The sequence below is a fragment of the Salvelinus sp. IW2-2015 genome, linkage group LG26 (genome assembly GCF_002910315.2).
Source record: "Salvelinus sp. IW2-2015 linkage group LG26, ASM291031v2, whole genome shotgun sequence".
Classification (NCBI taxonomy): domain Eukaryota; kingdom Metazoa; phylum Chordata; class Actinopteri; order Salmoniformes; family Salmonidae; genus Salvelinus; species Salvelinus sp. IW2-2015.
In genome coordinates, this window is record NC_036866.1 from 13,531,100 (window position 1) to 13,549,667 (window position 18,568).

General features: G+C 39.9%; 1 long non-coding RNA gene across 1 annotated transcript in view; it reads left to right on the top strand.

Moving 5' to 3' along the window:
• Positions 1 to 774: 774 nt before the first annotated feature.
• Positions 775 to 18,568, top strand: part of LOC111953080 (uncharacterized) — a 21,651-nt gene continuing 3,857 nt past the window's right edge. The window contains exons 1-2 of the long non-coding RNA XR_002875807.2: positions 775 to 1,582; positions 2,901 to 2,954. This is a non-coding gene — a long non-coding RNA (uncharacterized lncRNA). The remainder of the gene's footprint in view (positions 1,583 to 2,900; positions 2,955 to 18,568) is intronic.

An 18,568-nucleotide genomic window follows, 5' to 3' on the forward strand; every position in this document is an offset into this window, starting at 1 on the left:
ACCCTTTCCCAATACCATTAAATTTTGACTCAGGAGGGTAACCTATCCTTGTGCCTGACGTAAGCACGTATTCACTCACGTAGTAAAATATAAGAAGCTTGGACTTAGCACGTATCTTTCAACCCAACGCTGAATCCACCCGCAACCAGAACATCCATCGTTTTTTAAAATGGGGTATCTGCTCATTTATTACAGGCGTTAAGTCGGTGATTTTATGTGAAAATACTCTTGATCAAAGCACGGTTACGCCCGGTCAGAGGATGGAGACGTAGTCACCGAGCCCGGCGTAAAGACAACGTGATACAGAACCCATCGGTTCCGTTGCTATTTTCTCTTAGCGGTAGAGGAGGCTGCAGTGCTTCGTTCTTGTGCTCGGCTGTTAGCAAGGGAATGGTGTCTTATTCACCTCTAGTCATTACGCTTGCATGTTCCGTGCTTTTTTCTGGAAGGGACTGAAGGCTTGGTGCGTATTCTCTGTGTCTCTCGCGCTGTGACTCGGTGACTAGGCAAGCAGTTGACGCAAGTGTAGGCTACTTCAAGCAACAGGCGCAGCACCAGTAGTTGCAGTGACAAGTCACTCCCTCTCCGCTGATGCTATGGTGCTGAATTGAGTGCCGGCATTTATTTTAATCACCTCATTAGAACTGTGCAATCCCGCCTTTCTACGACGATTGAAGGAGAGTCAACTTCAAAGAAAGTGGAGTTGGAAGATGGAGTTGTACTTTTATGTTTTGTGAAAATATGTAAAACGTATCTAAAAGGTAAAAGTTTGGTTTCAATGAGAAGTAGCTGGCAGACAGTATTCTGGTGTATTACGTCTTGCACAAGCATTTCGCTATACTCGCAATAACATCTGCTAATCACGTGTATGTGACCAATAAAATTTGATATGACACCAAGTGACGGGCAAAAGCTTTCAAGCATTCTATTTCTCTGCTCATGCATCCAAGTCGTGTTGGGTCCCTTCTATAGGTCTCTCTACTTCATCCCTCCCACCACTCCTCTCCCATCTCAACCACACTATAGCCTACCCATCTATCTGTCTCTTGCTTATGTCTAGCGAATGATTCAGAAAAAGATCATGGGCGTAACTAAAAAGGGAAAAGGACCGTTCACGCTGAGTTGGAACAATAGACAGCAACTCACAATGGACAATGCATAGAGGAGCAGAACTGTTTGGGTTTCTGGACACGTCCACACCAGGCGGGCCTGTGAGGGGGACCAATGACAGATATGTGCAGCTTCCCTCCGAAGCGGTGAGAAAATGTGGTGCGGGACTGACTGGCAGACTGTTTACTTGCACATATCAGAGAGTCGTCTCTGCTAGTTGGCTTGTCTCAGGCCACTCAAGCAAAAGTAAAGCCAGTGTTTGGCATAAACTGCTCCGGGGTGGATTGACTCATTGTACAGCTAAAGTGCATCCAGATAGCTCCGGGTTTTTTTCTCTATGGGATTGGTTCAATATCGTATAGCTGCAGCAAACTCTACACTGCTGCTGCAGAGCTCGAGTTTTTCTATAACTGAAATTCAGTTTGGACATCAGTAAGGCCTATTTTAATGGATTATCCCAAGTTCACGGTATGTAAGTATGCATTAGATTTATTCCAACGGGTTGTCAATCTTATTTCAGTTGGATATAAGATCAATAAACTGTCAACTTTGGTGTTACTTTGGTATTGCGTAGGTATTACCCATTTTTTAACTTCTTACAAAAGTATAATAATAATAATAATAACAAGAATACTACTACTAATAATAATAACAGCATTATAAATCATATACATCATTATACATTGTTTGTTTTTGTTGCTTATTAAAGTAGACTAAGTTTGAAATTATATATACATTTTAACTTCCACTTAAAAGTAAGAAAACATTAGTAGCATGTCGGCTTTAATACCCTATGTAATGTCATGTCTTAACGGAATCGTCCATTGTGCAGTCCGCGGAGTAATGATGGGGTGAACCGAGTGGCCCCAGCGCTGGCGTTTAAAGCAAACAGTTGTGCGATTGTTAGGAGAGCCTGGGAAAATGTTCTGGGGTCTGGGAGGTGGAGTGTCTTGACGCCAGACCCTCTTGTTAAGAAGACCTCTGTGCGCCCAGACATCATTGTCATGCTAATGAGCGCCTGCACGTTGTTGAACTTGATTTTGACTTCTTTCTTTGCGGCTACATTTTTCTCGGTCACTTGTTTGTGGGAAAATCTTCTCTGGAGCTACAGTGTGAAATTAATTAATCAGGCCTTTGCAACGGACAACAATAGACCCCAGAGAATCTTGGCAACACACAAAATACTTGTATTATTTTAGATAAACGTTATTTTACCAAGCCTTAAGATCACCGAGGAAAAGACTAACTGCACACTCTCCGTTTAGATTTTTTGAGGACATTTGTGACCAGTTGAAATACAGATTTTTCTTATGTTATGTGATTATAGGCCTGGACTTGTTTTATTATGAACCGTATTGGTGGATCAAAAGTCAATGCGTTCTAAATGGGCAGAAGTTTTGCAATTGAGTAGTAGCAGGTGTGTGTGTGTGTGTGCGCGCGTGCGTGTGTGCGCGCGTGCTCTCTCTTCTCTTTCCCTTTACCCACTGGGTGATGTACAGTAGACTATATCTTGTTACTGTAATTTTCATATTAAAATTCAGAGACTATTTATGAGTAGACTAAGCTTGTAATGCTGCCAGTTCCACTTCACAAATAGCTCTTTTTGTTTAAAATCAGCTGCTAAAATAGGCCTTTGTCATCTTCGCTGAATTTTGTGCTGTGCACCATCTGAAATAGAGCACTTTTTCTGATAATAATATTTTGTCCTTGCATAATTACATCTGTTTATGCATAACACCAACTTGTTGTTTTCTATAGTTGACATTGTATTTTATGGATATCTTCAACAGGCAACAGGTGCTGAAATCAGAGAGAGACTTTCATCCATAAGCAATTGCCTTAAGGTAAATCATTTCCATGCTCTTTTTTGCTATGAGTGTGTCAGCTTTAAACTAGTAACATTGCTTTAGCTGTGATATTTAGGGTTTATACATTTCATAAGGAAGTCGGGAAAGAAACCTGTCATTTTGTATTTTGTCCACCTATGCTAACATTGTCATTAGCCATCGCTACCATGCACTTATTGTATTGATGTGATATTTCCACCGAAAAGTTAAAGGGTGTGAAGGTTAAAAGGTGTGGACAATGTTAAATAAATAGCTATTTTCTTCTCTATATGCGATAAAGAGAGTTGTAGGCTATGCTATTTAATAGCCTATTGATTCGCCTATATTTATAATAGCCTACTCTTCATGCTAGGCTACACATTCTTGTGAAGCGAGATACTGATATAAGACTTCTCAAAACTCCCAAATCTATCCCTAGACCTATGTTATCATTGTATCAATGACAAAGATGTATGTGGTGTGTATACAATAGTGCACTATTCGTACTTTCAAGTTGAAAGTGCTATCAGCAAAAGCAGCATCAAAGTAAAGGAGTCTGATTCGTTTCAGCTCCAAGGACAGGGCCTCTATAGCCGCGTTCATTCTAACAGCTCTTTTTATACTTTATATTCTAGCTATTTATCTGATTTCCTCTGGGAAAATGGTCTTTAGCACTGTTTCTCACCATATCAATATTTTATAACTGTATAGATTTAATTCTAGGTGAGAGCAGCAGGTTATTCGCTGATAGGACGAAATAGGCTCTAGAAAAACTCCTACTTCATCATGACCAATAAATGAGCAATAGACTAGAACACAATATTATAACTATTAACATTTGAAAGTTAAAGCCTAGATATTACCGTAACATTATTGATTGAAAATACGGCGCAAAATACTTTCAATCGTTGTAAAATTAATACAACCTTAATCGACTTACTCCTATTAATGTTAGGCTACTGAATGGGGATGGCATGCACATTATATGCTACCGGAACTTCATAGTCATATAGGCCAAGGTTACTGAACTCTTACCCTACGAGTTCCGGAGCTTTCTGGTTTTCTGTTCTACCTGATAATTAATTGCTCACACCTTGTGTCCCAGGGCTAAATCAGTCTCTGATTATAGGGGGAAATGAAAAAAAATCAGTGGAACTGGCTTCTAGGTCCAGAGTTGAGTTTGAGGGGTGTAGGCTATGCCATGTGGACAGTGCGCCTATGATGGAACCTTATAAAACAGGACATGACGCAGGGAGGGGGCGTGTCTGGTACTGTGATAGTCCATATGAATTCACTTATACTTACTTATATGTCTACTGTATATGTCTACTACTCGTCACCTGTACAGAATTAGGAAGGTAAGACAAAAAACAACAACAAAGATGGGATATGAAACTATTGTCACAACGCTCATTAACGGTTTATCTGACATTTACAGATGCAAATATTGCTTCTAAAGGTTTAGAATGCCTAAATCAGGCCCCATAGCTATCAGGCCACCAAGCCATAAAACTGCTAAATAGTTAGTTAAATTGTTAACCAAATAGCTACCGGGACTATCTGCATTGACCCCTTTTGCACTAACCTTTTTTCTCTGTTTAGTATCTATCCTGTTGCCTAGTCACTTTATTCATAGTTATATGTACATATCTACCTCAATTACCACGTACCCCTGCACATCGACTCAGTACTCTTACGCCGTGTATATCCAAGTTATCATTACTCATTGTGTATTTATTATTACTTTTATTATTACGTGTTATTACTTTTCTATTATTTCAACATTTTCTTTCTCTCTTCATTGTTGGGAGGAGCCGTAAGTAATAATTTCACTGTTAGTCTACACCTGTTGTTTACGAAGCATGTGACGAATACAATTCCATTGATTGATTACATTACAATTTTAATACACACACTCAAGAAAACTAATTTGACCATTTGTCATCCATTTACCATTGTCCTTAATTCCCCTATATTTTTAGGTATCATGTTATGTATCTTGTTTAAGAAGGGCGATTCATAGGCCTATCTTCACTGGTGAACAGGCTTCGATCTATTTGCTCATGTCTTTAAAAAATTCCACTGAAACTACGATCTCATCTAGTGGGGTTGCTTTGTTTCGTTGGTTAATAGGCCTATGACTTTTAAACATATTTACAAAAATATCTGAGAAACTACAACTCATGCAAAAAAACAGATTTAATCAGAATATCCCAAATAATAAAAAACCGAGCGCACGAGCTATCATTGGCTAAAGTCAGCACCTGTCCATCATATTAATCTGTGTCATGAGGTGAGGTGTCATGAATATTTGCTTTTTATGAGGAGAGGCGGTAAGATCTGTCCCGGTATAGGCCTAATTTACGTTAGCGAGGACGGTCATCTGATGCGTATGGGCTTATAGGTTATGGAGCCAAATAGCATCACGTTGCCTTCAAAATGTCCCATTTTGTTTTACAGAAATATTAGGATAGGCACCAATTTCTACTGTGAATTAGGAACCGTGTTTCTGTCTGTTTCTCTCTCTCTCGCTCCATCTCTCTCTCTCTCTCTCTCTCTCTCTCTCTCTCTCTCTCTCTCTCTCTCTCTCTCTCTCTCTCTCTCTCTCTCTCTCTCTCTCTCTCTCTCTCTCTCTCTCTCTCTCTCTCTCTCTCTCTCTCTCTCTCTTTGTGTGTGTGTGTGTGTGTGTGTGTATGTGTGTGCGGGAATGCGTGCGGGCGTGTGTGGTGTAGGAGTTAATATCATTTATACTTAGACCAATTACCCACTAAAGATAATTATCTGCAACAGATCTATTTAGATAGGTGAGTCTGTTAGATAACATTCCTACCGTGAGAGATTCATTTTGTAGCCTGTTAATGTATTTTCTCAGTTTACTATAGGTAATAATGTAGTAACTAGTTAATTTCACACCATTCATTACACGCAAAGGTCTTTTATATATTTACTGATGTTTTTGTGAATATTTAAATAATTAAATGTTTTCATGAACTTCTGCATAGTAGATTGCTAACTATAACAATGGCTATGCTCACATTTATTAATAGCATGTAGACCTATACCACAAGAACCAATAGGGTACATTATGGTGACTAAGAAATATGAAGTGACTTTAGGCTATATATATATGCGAAAATATTTTGGCTAACAACACATCATTGTGAAAATCCAGGAATTGTTCCCTAAAAATGGCTACATGATAAGTTTACTCTAATGATCTTTTAACTTTCCAATTATAAAACGAAGAGAAATATTTCAGGATAGATTGATGACAGGGGTAGTATCCCCTGACAGAAAACGTTGGGTTTTCGAATGTGTGAATAAAAATCTAATTTCGGTAACAGTAGGCCTAATAATGCATAAAGCTTTGTAGCCTATGCGTTATGAAATTTCACATGACATTTACATTGTCATGTAATTAGATAAGGTATGGGTTTCCCTTACCGTCACATATGAGACGGCTTCGAGGTTTAAAGTTCAATTTCATGTGTAATATCAATAGTGGGAAATTGGTCGGCTTTAGGCTAAGGTGTTGCCTCAAAATATTAAAATCGATAGATATTTACTATTTAAATAGCCTACACACTATTATTCATCAGAATGAAACAAGGTTGTACAGTAACTTCAGCCTTGTTCCAAGTACAAGAGACTCGTTATAATGTTTTGTAATTTTGATCCAGTGAAATGGTTCATTCCATTGTCTGGTCTCAGTTTTACATCTCGCATATGGGAAATTCCATTTTCTCATGAATAGGGGATGTCTCGGCAGAAGAGTCAAACATCGTCCATTGGTGGCCTATTAGCATACCATTTTATGAGTAATACTTAGTAATAATAGTAGTAACAATTGCACTATTGCACTTTCACCTAATTGATATTACACTTTCACTTCATTGATAGACCTATATTTTATAAATGTAATTATTGTGTGTGTGTGTGTGTGTGGAGGAGGGGGGGATGCAGTGTGTGTGTGTGTGTGAGAGTGTCAGTGTGTCAGTGTGTCAGTGTGTGTGTGTGGAGGAGGGAGGGTGCAGTATGTGTGTGTGTGTGTGTGTGTGTGTGTGGTGTGTGTGTGTGTTGTGTGTGTGTGTGTGTGTGTGTGTGCTGTGTGTGTGTGTGTGTGTGTGTGTGTGTGTGTGTGTGTGTGTTGTGTGTGTGTGTGTGTGTGGAGGAGGGGGGGGGGTGCAGTGTGTGTGTGTGAGAGTGTGAGTGTGTTCAGTGTGTGTGTGTGTGGAGGAGGGAGGGTGCAGTTGTGTGTGGGTGGTGTTGGTGTGTGTGTGTGTGTGTTGTGTGTGGTGTGAGTGTGTGAGTGTGTGTGTGGTGTGTGTGTGTGTGTGTGTGAGGAGAGAGAGAGAGAGAGAGAGAGAGAGAGAGAGAGAGAGAGAGAGAGAGCAGAGAGAGAGAGAGAGAGAGAGAGAGAGAGAGAAGAGAGAGAGAGAGAGAGAGAGCGAGAGAGCGAGAGAGTGAGTGTGAGTGTGAGTGTGAGTGTGGCTGTTTGTGCGCGCGTGCGCTTACGTGGGTGCGTGGGTAATTTTTATCTCGGAGTTGTAAACATGTAAACTAGGTGGATATTCATAACGGATTACTAAGCCTATAAAATCATCTCTCATAAACGCAATTACACACCGCTCAATGTATTTTTTTTAAGGTCTAATTAATTTTCATCTTAATATTAAATTCATGAATTGAGGAATTAACATAAAGGCCCTATTTCATATAGCTTACCATTTTAACTACAATGACAGCTATCAGTTTAACTGATTTAAGTGCACATTGTGTGTGATGATTTATGTAAAGCATGTAAGCAGTAGGCTAAAAGGGCAGTAATTTTGTGGTATTAGATTATTATTCAAAAACAGAAATTATGTTTATTTGGCTCTAAATACTCCAAAGTTGGTAAAATTATGTTGTACATTATGAAAAATAATATATGATTAAGAAACAATTAATAACATTTCCAGTCTTTATTACACATGTACACAAAAAAAATGCACTGCCTATGTCTTCAACTCTGTAACAAGATGCAATAAGCCTATAGGTCTATTATGCCGTTATACTGGTGAGCGTTGCCTATAAACTCCAGCGACATATAGGCTTTCTTATCCATATTCAACAAGAATGGGTGTGGCAAAGAAGTATGGTCACCTCCGTAGTAGAAAGTGGCATAGGCCTTATGATGTTATTGAATGGCAACTCGTTGTCGATGGATATTAATGATCATGTGTATCTGTTTGCAAAGCTGTTCCTACCTCGAATAATCAGATGAAAGTACACTTGTGGTTTGACCTCATTCGCAAATAGGCGTAAGTATTCTCTCTGCCTTGTACAAAAATGACATAGTAATATTTCAGCATTGGCGTTAGTCATTTAGGTTTTTACATGGCAACAGGAGCTACATACTGGCCTAGTTTGTTAAGATATTATTTTAAAAAGTAATTTATTTGAGGGGAATTATTATTTTTGTTAAATTATTGATTTTTAGCCAGCTTTAGCCTTTAGGCTTATTCAGTGAGCTGCAATGCATCAAAGATACAATCGTTATTTTTTCACTGATGCCTGTGCACTGTGAACCGGAGAGGGAAGTTATATGCTATTATGGACTCTGACGCTATTGCAGAGCGCTTGGTCACGGCCGTGTCCACCACAGTGTCCCAGGGTTTCTCAGCCATGTGTGTCAATGCATGCCTAATGCTGGTGACATCACATTTCTATTGGCCGTGTGACCCCCGTGGCCTGTGAGAGTTTCTCCTAGCTCCAGCCAAGCTCCCGGTGCCTCTGACCATGACAGTTGCGTCGTTTTCTCTTCTCCTCGTTTTGTGGTATCTCTCCGTGCATTTCTCGATAACGTGTTATGACCGCTATGCATAGTGCTCCCGGAGACAGTCTGCGTTAAAGGCTTTGTTTGATGAATGTACCGGCAACGTATGGAACATATTTTGACGCTTGTGTGGATCGGTGGCTCTCACTCTACTGACCAAATAGCTTTCTATCAGGAGTTTAATAGCAATTCATGACTTGCTTCTTTGCCTATTTGAGCCGTTATGATTTTTTTATGTAAACCTTTAGTGTACCATTTGATCACAAAAGCTGAATCCCTACAACGGAAGGACTGTATTATCATGATTTAAATGTGAGTATTACATATTTTGGGGAATCATTTATATGCCTTGTCTATTGGTCTGTGTTGTTTTGGTGTCAGAAGTAGCTTTGTGTTCTTCATCAAATCATCAGCAAGACAATGTTGTAAATGAAGAACAGTCTGAACAGAGTCTGTAGACTATGTGTAGAAATCAAGAGTTGTGTTTTTGATTAAAATATCATCAATAGTCGTTTGCTCCTTCTTCATGTATAACAAAGTATTTATATGAGTTGCTGTTTATTTGTATCAGTTGTTGTTGAATATTTTCAGATATTATCAATAGGTTTCCATCTATTTTATTGAATTTGTGAGAATCCAGGGCCAATGCCAGATTATAGCCTATAATGCATGGCCTTTTATTCCATTCTACTCCTTATCCATTCCAGAGCAAATTGTTAACACTATGTGCTTTTACTGAAGTTCAGTACAAGATGATCTGAACTCTCTATCAACGATGTTGTTGACATTTACTTGTATAGTCGTTATAGCAGGCTGCAGCTCATGTTGTTATAGTTTGTCATGCTTTAAACCCATTTATTTCTTAATTTACTAAACATTGAAGCTAGTCTGGTTTGAATGGGTCGATTGTAGCTGCCATTTAAAACAAAAGTATACTGTGGTTGTTTGGGGTGCATTACGATATTAAAGGGATATTGTGGAAGCAGTGTTACTTTTCTGTTGATATGGTGTTGATATGGCTTGGCATTGGTGAGGAAAAAGTGAAGTTTGGTTTGTGAAGGACTTGTAGGCTGCTAGGCTACAGTACTGGGCCTATATAACTAAGAACAACTGATTGAACTTGAGGTGGTAGTTTTGAAAGCATGTGCATATAGGGAAGCTTTTTATTTGATGACTTCTAGTTTACGCATGATACTATTGCGTATACACTATCCGCCATGCTAATTTCATCATCTTCAGAGCGTTTTAACATTACAATCACACGTATAACATGCATGCATTGCAGGGTCGTATCATAAGTATAATCAATATGTATTCAAATGTGTCATAAATACATAATACATCCTGGTATATATAAGCACGCTCTTGAAATCGTGCCCCATAGCTTATTACGCACGCACGCTTGCAAGTGCGTAAGTGCGTGTGTGTGTCTGTGTGTGTTTGATAGCAAGAGCTCGAGCCTGCATACAAGCGAATGTAATGGCACCATGTGACCACAACAGAAGCATTAAAGCAGCACCCGGCACGCGGCGGTCCCTTTAAGAGACGTGGGTTAGTTTCTCTCTTTGGTTATCTAGCTGAATGAGTTTATGTGATATCATAAAGCTAGAGAACCGAATGTATAAACTAATTCTTCAGACTTCAGGAACCGCTAATGGAGCGCGGCAAATCTGGACCAGGGTCTGTCGGAGAAAGGCAGCGAGCCCTGGAACTGATATTAGGTTGTGCCCGCCGAAAGCACCGTAAAACGCCGCCGTGGACGTTCCGGTGAACCAGTAGGCTATAGATGGAATAAATGTTGGCTCAAATCGGATTTATAACCCCAAATGGCATTACGAGGAAATGTATGGGGAGACAGTGGTCAGAATCGCAACATCGTTTCAGCCGGAGAATGGAGATAGCCTCCATTCAAAAACACAGTGATGTGGGGTGGTCGTGACAGTGGTACCCGGAATCTATAGATGCGGATAATGTTGCCTAATGAGGATTAATTGAAGGGACTGGCAGTGGCATATACATTTTGCATGATGTGTAGGCTATTTCATTAATTATGTAGGCCTCATTGGGGTTCAGTGTATGACCCGGAGGTGAGAAGAAACGTTTATCGACATAACTGTTTCAACTGATTGGGCCGTTCTAGTGAGTCACGTGCACTGCGGGCTACTATCATGCTATATGGAATATAACAATCAGACAAAAGACCCATATGGCAGGCCTGTAGCTACAGTATGTTGGCAAGCTGCTGTGCCTCGCCCAGATCAGAGAGCAATGTGTTTGCATGCGCTTTTTATGTTGTCTCTAAAAGTTGATAATAGGGGGCCACAGTGGAACGTCTAGCCATATAAAATTGTTTATTTTAATTTCAACCAACAGGAATGAGGTTATTGAGGCAGTGGTACTGCTGCTGGAACTGCTGTTGGGGGGGAGGCTAACATATTGCCAAGCAGTGCCATCATCACCAGCATAGTTTTGTGCATATAGCAGGTTTGTTCAAGTTAGTTGGCCTATGTCAAATGGGACATTGTAGTTATTTGTATCATCATAACTTGGTCTTGTGTATAACGCTGTCATTTGAACAAGCCAGAGACTTCAGAGGTGAAAACAAAATGTCAGTGTACTGTGTGCCTTGCTCCCAGGCACAGCATCTAGCCCTAAAGGAAGCCTACAGACAGACACATAATACACTATGATGATGATGATGACTCATAAGTAGATCTACTCAAACCACCATACACAGGACAGTCCAATCAGAATGTTCTAGGAGGTGTGGAGAGAAAGAGTGGCACATAAATGTGTGTTAATATGGCCGTATAAAGCTAAAGCATCCTTTATCATTGGGTAACTCACTGTACTTTGAGTTGTGTGTGATTCACTTTAGCCATATACCTTAACAGGCTGGTAACTGTCACTGACAGCTGTTTATCTGATTAAAGATCATAATGACAGAGAGGCCTGCACGGCAGTAAATACACTGAGGACTATATCATTGACAGGCAGGCTGTGGGTGCTCTCCGGACTCCCAAAGTGGACCGCTGAATGAATCCAAGGCGATTGTGAGGGCGAGATAAGGCCTGCATGGTTGGCTGGGTGGTGAGAGATGACCCGATTGCAGAGCCTATTTATGCCAACCTGTTTTGGATGGACAAGTGTCCATCTATCTCACTGATGCTTTATCCAGTCCAGTCCCATGCACTCTCTGGTCGTGAGATGGGATTTACAGTGGCCTGTTGAATTTTAAACAAGCTAACTACATCGACTGCGGTTCATTCACTCCTAGTCCCCATGTACAGGGGTGGCGAGGAGAGAAGACAGAGGAGACTGCACCCTAGGTCAGAGTGATATAGCTAGGCCAGCCTGCCTGGCCCAGCCTGCTGCAGTATACATAGGGCTTGGCCCAGCGTTCGGCCGGAGAGTAATCTAGGATACTCCAGGATGTTTTACTGGCTGTTGTTTATGAGGCCATGGGGGCTGTTCATGAAGGTTGTATAGGCCCAGATTGGAACTATATTTTGGACATTGCGTGCCTCAGTGTAATTGACTTGTGGCTGTCTGATTTAGCCTCGCTATGTTGACATGTTTACTCACTATGTTCAGATTAGGATAGACTGATCTGTGCATTGTGTAGATTAGAATATATTTTGGGAGCCTTTTGCTACGGTTCATTCACTGTTCACTATTCTACGTATGAGCAAAGGTGGCAAAACAATATAAGCAAGGCACAAGCCCTGTTTTTTATCTCTCTGAATTATAGGCCTATATTCAAGCTTTATGACTGCATCATTTACAGAGAGATTGTTACATTGCTGGCTGATGCAACATCTTGACAATTTAGGAGGTTTAGACTCCGATTTTAGGTATGATTTCTTTGTCTGTAATATTGCACATTTGAGAACACTATTTCCGCCTAACAAGCGGTAGCCTATAAAATAAGCCATCTATTCCAATGTGTATGAGTATATTATAAATCACTCAGCGGCATACCACTCCGGATACAACCCAACTCATCACCATAACATTTAATCCCATATTTTCCTCTTATCAGTTTAATACTATTTCCTTCCTGCTTCCAGCCCTACATAATCATCTGATCTGGTGATGGAGGCCCTAGTAGTCTTTGATTCAAGGCCTACCTAACCCGTACTGCGCCACCTACAGCCAAATCATAGTGACTTTTCATGTAGTGCTGAGGCCTAATAAATTAGGGATCTAGGCAGGACCCTTTGAGATTGAAATGCGGTGTGTGGTGTGTGTGTCTGAGACATGACTACATGTGTTCCCACAGTGATATGTATCTGTCTGGTCTGTCTGACTGGCTGCCACCAGGGCCCCCAGCAGATGGAGGCTTGTCTCTGTCTCAGCACCTGGCATAAGCAGCCAAAACCCCATTGTATTTTTTTATACAATCACTTGTTTTTTCATCTAGATGAAAATACATTTTTACTCCCCCAAATCCATGCTGCATTTCATTACACTGGAGAAACAAAAAGTAGGCCAGAGGGTTTCAGACACATAACGTTAGATGGAGACAGATCAGAAAGGAGGACGAAGAGGGTTGTGTATACATGCTGTGCATTTCTAACCCAAACTGTCATGTCAGTCTCTGTTGTAGAGGGGCAATTTGGCTATTGCGTTTTGTCTGTCTGTGTGCAGCCTTACAGGACATTGATAACACAATTCATTTGGTGTGTCAAGTATCTTGCTGTATGTGTGTTTACTTTCTGCAGAAATATATTTTTATACATTTTATTGAACCTTTATTTAACTAGGCAAGTCAGTTCAGAACAAATTCTTATTTTCAATGACGGCCTACCCCAGCCAAACCCGGACGAGGATGGGCCAATTGTGTGCCGCCCTATGGGAGCCCGAATGGCGAAGACTGTTTTTCAATGTATGTATGCTTCATACATTGTATGCTCTATCATATTTAGAGTGTGGTACCATTGTTTTATGTTTACATTAGGATGTACAGCCACGTTGCCATCTTGAAATAACCCCCTATGGTGTAGATACTATCAGTAGGCCTATAGTGCTATCATACATTCTATAGTGGTATTCAATCGGGGTCCATGGCCCCCATGGGTCCAAGGAGGTACTGCAGGGGGTCTGCTCATTTTCTTTGGGGGGGGGAACTTATTTTTTATTTCAATGTTTTTATGAATATTGCTAGCAACAACAATATATATATATTTATAACATACCTACAGTAGAAAAGAGGAGAATAACTTCTTTCTAATGATGTCAACTTTATTTCTCAACTCCTAATAAATTATACTTATTGGGATGTTCATAGGTTAGTAGATATACCCATAGTGCTTCATTGTTTGCATAACAATGTCTGTGTCATAGTTGTGTCTAGCAAATAAATCCTTTATTGTTCTGGTTCCTTCTCTCTCCACTGTATGCAAAAAAATGATCCATTTTGTGTACAAATGTTTGAATTGTTTTTAACACTACCTGTAATCCCCAACTCCCTGATGAGCTGTCAGAGGATCAAATTAGAAAAACACGGAAACTGCTTATTTTTTGTATAGCAACCGAATTACCTGAAACGTGTCCATGACATTTGACTTATGCTTATTATTGCTACCCTCAAACCCTTGTACTGTAAGGCTACTCTGTGTCCATGCCCTTCATGCCCTGAGCATCATCTTTACCCTGTGCTGTAGGCCTACATCAAGGAAGCGATGCAATTTAGCACAAGTACAGCTGATCATTTATATTATTGTTGGTAAGCTTATTATGAATATTATTGTTATTATTATTCATTATGCCCCTTTTTCATTGTGTGCACTGTTGATTGACATCAGCCTGAGGTTCACATTGATGCTGTCTTGAATTGACAAACTCAATGTCTATTTTTATTTTCACCTCAAGAAGCAAATGGCCTATTACCTTTCTCTCTAAACTTACGAATTCTGAGTTTGGTAGCTTAGCAACAGCCTCTGACCCATGTAACGAAATGAAGAAAAAAAAATGAAAGTCTGATATGCGGGTTCTACTCACATTGCTAAGGATGATGCCGAACATTTCGAGTGGCGGTACAATGTTTGAAAGCTGGGTGCATTGTTATCGTTCAGAATTTTATGTTGGATTCACAAGAGGAACGAACACTATTGCATGTGTGTGAGTGTGTGTGTGTGAAACTTGAAGATTACCATTATTTTAATATCTATGCCAGGGACTACTTGCTTGCCTATACTGCCTAAACTCAAATGCATATTGACACGAAGCCTATATACGCCATATTTCACAAATTACTGTACATAGACCTGATACTACATTTTCATTTACTAGGTTATTATAATGTTTACTGGTACGGCACAATTGATGACACTTGGGTCTATTTTAGGTCCGTGTTTTCAGGAAAACGTATAGCAAATTTGACCTGCTGTACGAAAATATAAGGATAGAACATTTCTCTTTGTGATTGAACAGGCTACTGTAAATGTGAGCATCCATTTTAGTATTCCCATCTCAATGTAATGTGTTGTGTGTTGCACGCCTGTGGGCGAGCGCGCTCTCGACAGGAATACGCGCGTGTCTATGATAGAGGAACGTTAAGTAACCGAAAGTTTGGAACACGCACGTCAACTTGGTTTCATTTTTAACACAGCATTATTGCCTCGTTCGTTATCAGTTCTGAGATTACTTCATCATGGCTGATTGGAAGATAGTACTTTTTGTAATGTTTATTGAGACCCATCCATACTCGCATGACCTGATAAAGAATGTATTGAATAGGCCTATTTTAACACATTTTAACATTTCAGTTGCTTGTGTGTTCAAAAGGTATGAGTGAATTAATGACTTTTCCCAAAATATATACAACATCTTGTCACAGTAGTAAAAAAACTCAAGCAAATACTGTATATTTTGATGTAACTCTTCTTCTAATTTATATATTTCTAATTCTTTCAATTCTATTTCGATTTCTGTCAAATCATTGACATTTCTTGTTTTTCTCCCCACAATAGCATTTTGTGTTGCATTATGCTTTAGTTATAATGTTTTCTTCGGATCGTCGATTTTGCAAACATATAATTCGGTATTTCCATCATGAGATTTACATGTTTTAACAAACAACAAAATGCTTTAATTAAACGGAGAATCTCGTTGTTACCAAATGTAACACATGCATTTGGTTATTTGATTACATTTGATTTAAGTATCCTAATGGAAGACAATTGTAAGGTTATTTTGTAAACGTGAAATATGTTCTATTATTTTGTTATGAGAATAATAACACTTTTTTATTAATACTATTATTTGATTTGATGAATATTACATTAACACAATAGTATTGTGAATATATTATATTTGATAATACTAGGCTAGAACAAAGCAGTGGAGATGATTACTGGTCCTGCATGTAAAATTGAGGCTACATTGACATGGAAACACCACAGTTATTAAGCATCATGTGTTCATAGAGATGCCCTCTATGGCTACTCATTGAGCATTGAGTCCATGTTCCAGAGGTAGGTCATCTCATGACTGAAGGCTCGGTGTCATTAAGCAGTGTGTGTGTGTGTGTGTATATTACACAGTAACAAACCCATGTTGCACCGTGGAGGAGTAGTGAGTGGGTTGGGATCGCTGGGCACCAGAGGCATTCTATTATATGGGTTTAATCCCAAAGGTCTGACTCCAGTACTGCTACCCCAAGGCCTGAAAATATGCCTGCTGTAGCATACAACAAAACTATAGAAGCAATTTGACTACGATGCATAATTCACCATATTTTTGCCACACATCTCAACTGAATTCAGGATCCAGGACCTCGGGCAGAAACAACATCTTCTTTAGCCAGGAAAAAAAAAAACACAGAAGAGAAAGAGATTGAGAGAGAGAACAGTAGCTTGTGTGGGAATGGGCTAGAAAGAACAGGTGAGAGTTCTACCAGCCTCTTAAGCTTGAAGAGTGTAGCCACAATCCTATTTTAGCATTCATAATGTGTTTTTTTGGTGGTTGGGGGAAGTGGGTGAACACTTTTGTCTATTCTGAAGAGACTCTGTACATCTCATTCATGTGCAAATGAACCCACACAACATTTGGGAACATTTCATACTGTGTCAGAAAACGTATCTTATAAACAATAACAAAAAAGTTACTTTGTATTCTTAGCATATACTGTATGGGCACATTTGACATTTTCTGTATGATTTGGAAAATGGCCAAATTGTAATGCGAGGGAAAGGCTAGGTGTATTAGTAATGATACCGAAGAGCAAAGATGGAACACACCAGATCGTAGGGTTCTTAGACCCATGGAGGCAAAGGATGTTAAAGACTGTAGACCCAAAGTAACTCATACACTTTTCGAAAAAAGGGTTCCAAACGGTTTTTGCGGCTGTCCCCATAGTATAACCTTTTTTTGGTTCCAGGTAGAACTCTTTTGGGTTTTATGTATGTATAAACCTCTGTGGAAAGGGTTCTACATGGCACCCAAAAGGGTTATACCTGAAGCAAAATGGGTTCTTCAAAAGGTTTTCCTATGGGGACAGCCGAAGAACCCTTTTTGTTTCTAGATAGCAAGTTCAACTGTTTAAGCTAGGCCAGAGTCTGAGGTCAAAAACGGTTTTTGTATTCTCCGATTACAGATTCATTTAATCTTAGATAATTTTTGTTTGACCATCAACTTCCCATGAGTTGAGTAATATCAACAATATTTTTAACCAGTCCCACTCACTGATTGATCCCTTGCATGTGTTGCATGTACATGTGTATTTTACACTTCCATTCATCTACCCTCTCTCACTTTTACCCCTCTTTTAAATGGTCTGATCCAATTTGTCAGATTGTTGGGTTTTGGCAGAGGCGTAGGGTGGCCTGGTTGTGTAATCTATATTTTAATTCCATTGTCCATGCTTCTTATCCCTTTAAGATACTTTGGGGACCTTGGCACAGTGTGTGTGCAAGGTGTGCTCATGTGGAATGGCTGTGAGGGTGGCTAAGTCCCTCACCCATCTAATTCCCCCACTGCCACCCCCCTCTCCTCTTCCCCTCAGTCCAAGCCAGGCCCCCCCTCCCCTAAAAACCCTCTCCCTAACCCACTCCAGGTATACACCCCCACACACCCGCCTCTCTATGTCCCTAACAGCACAATCTCAAGTCAGAGTTCAATGGCACTTCCTTCTTTCCTTTTTTCTTCTCTCTCTGTCTCTCTCTGTCTCTCTTTCAGCTTTTTTTTACTCTAGTGAAATTTTGCAATACATGGGGTTTTGCCACCTCCCTCCCAATGTGAACTTTAGCTGCAATTCTCCAGGCACACATGCATTGTGAAACACAGATTGAAAAAGCAATGAGTACTTTTTTCAGCGCTTACAATTCTGTGGCTGCCTCTCCCTTTCTCCCACGCTGGGCTCAGCCTCTATGAGTGGCGGTGCGGTCGCTCCGAGATGTGATCGAATAGTGTGAGTTTTTCCTCTGTGATGATTGTAAAAGCGATGTGGCGTTTCATTGGTGAAAACAAAAGTAATGAACTCCCTCAGCAGATCTCTGTGAGGCTCTATATCATGTTACAAAACGCTTAATTCTTTTACACCTTACCAGAGACATGCCTGCTTAGCTGTCATATAAAGTTGATGTCGGACGTTTACATACACTTAGGTTGGAGTCATTAAAACTAGTTTTTCAACCACTCCACAAATTTCTTGTTAACAAACTATAGTTTTGGCAAGTCGATTAGGACAACTACTTTGTGCATGACACAACACATTTTTCCAAAAATTGTTTACAGACAGATTATTTCACTTATAATTCACTGTATCACAATTCCACTGGGTCAGAAGTTTACATACACTAAGTTGACTGTG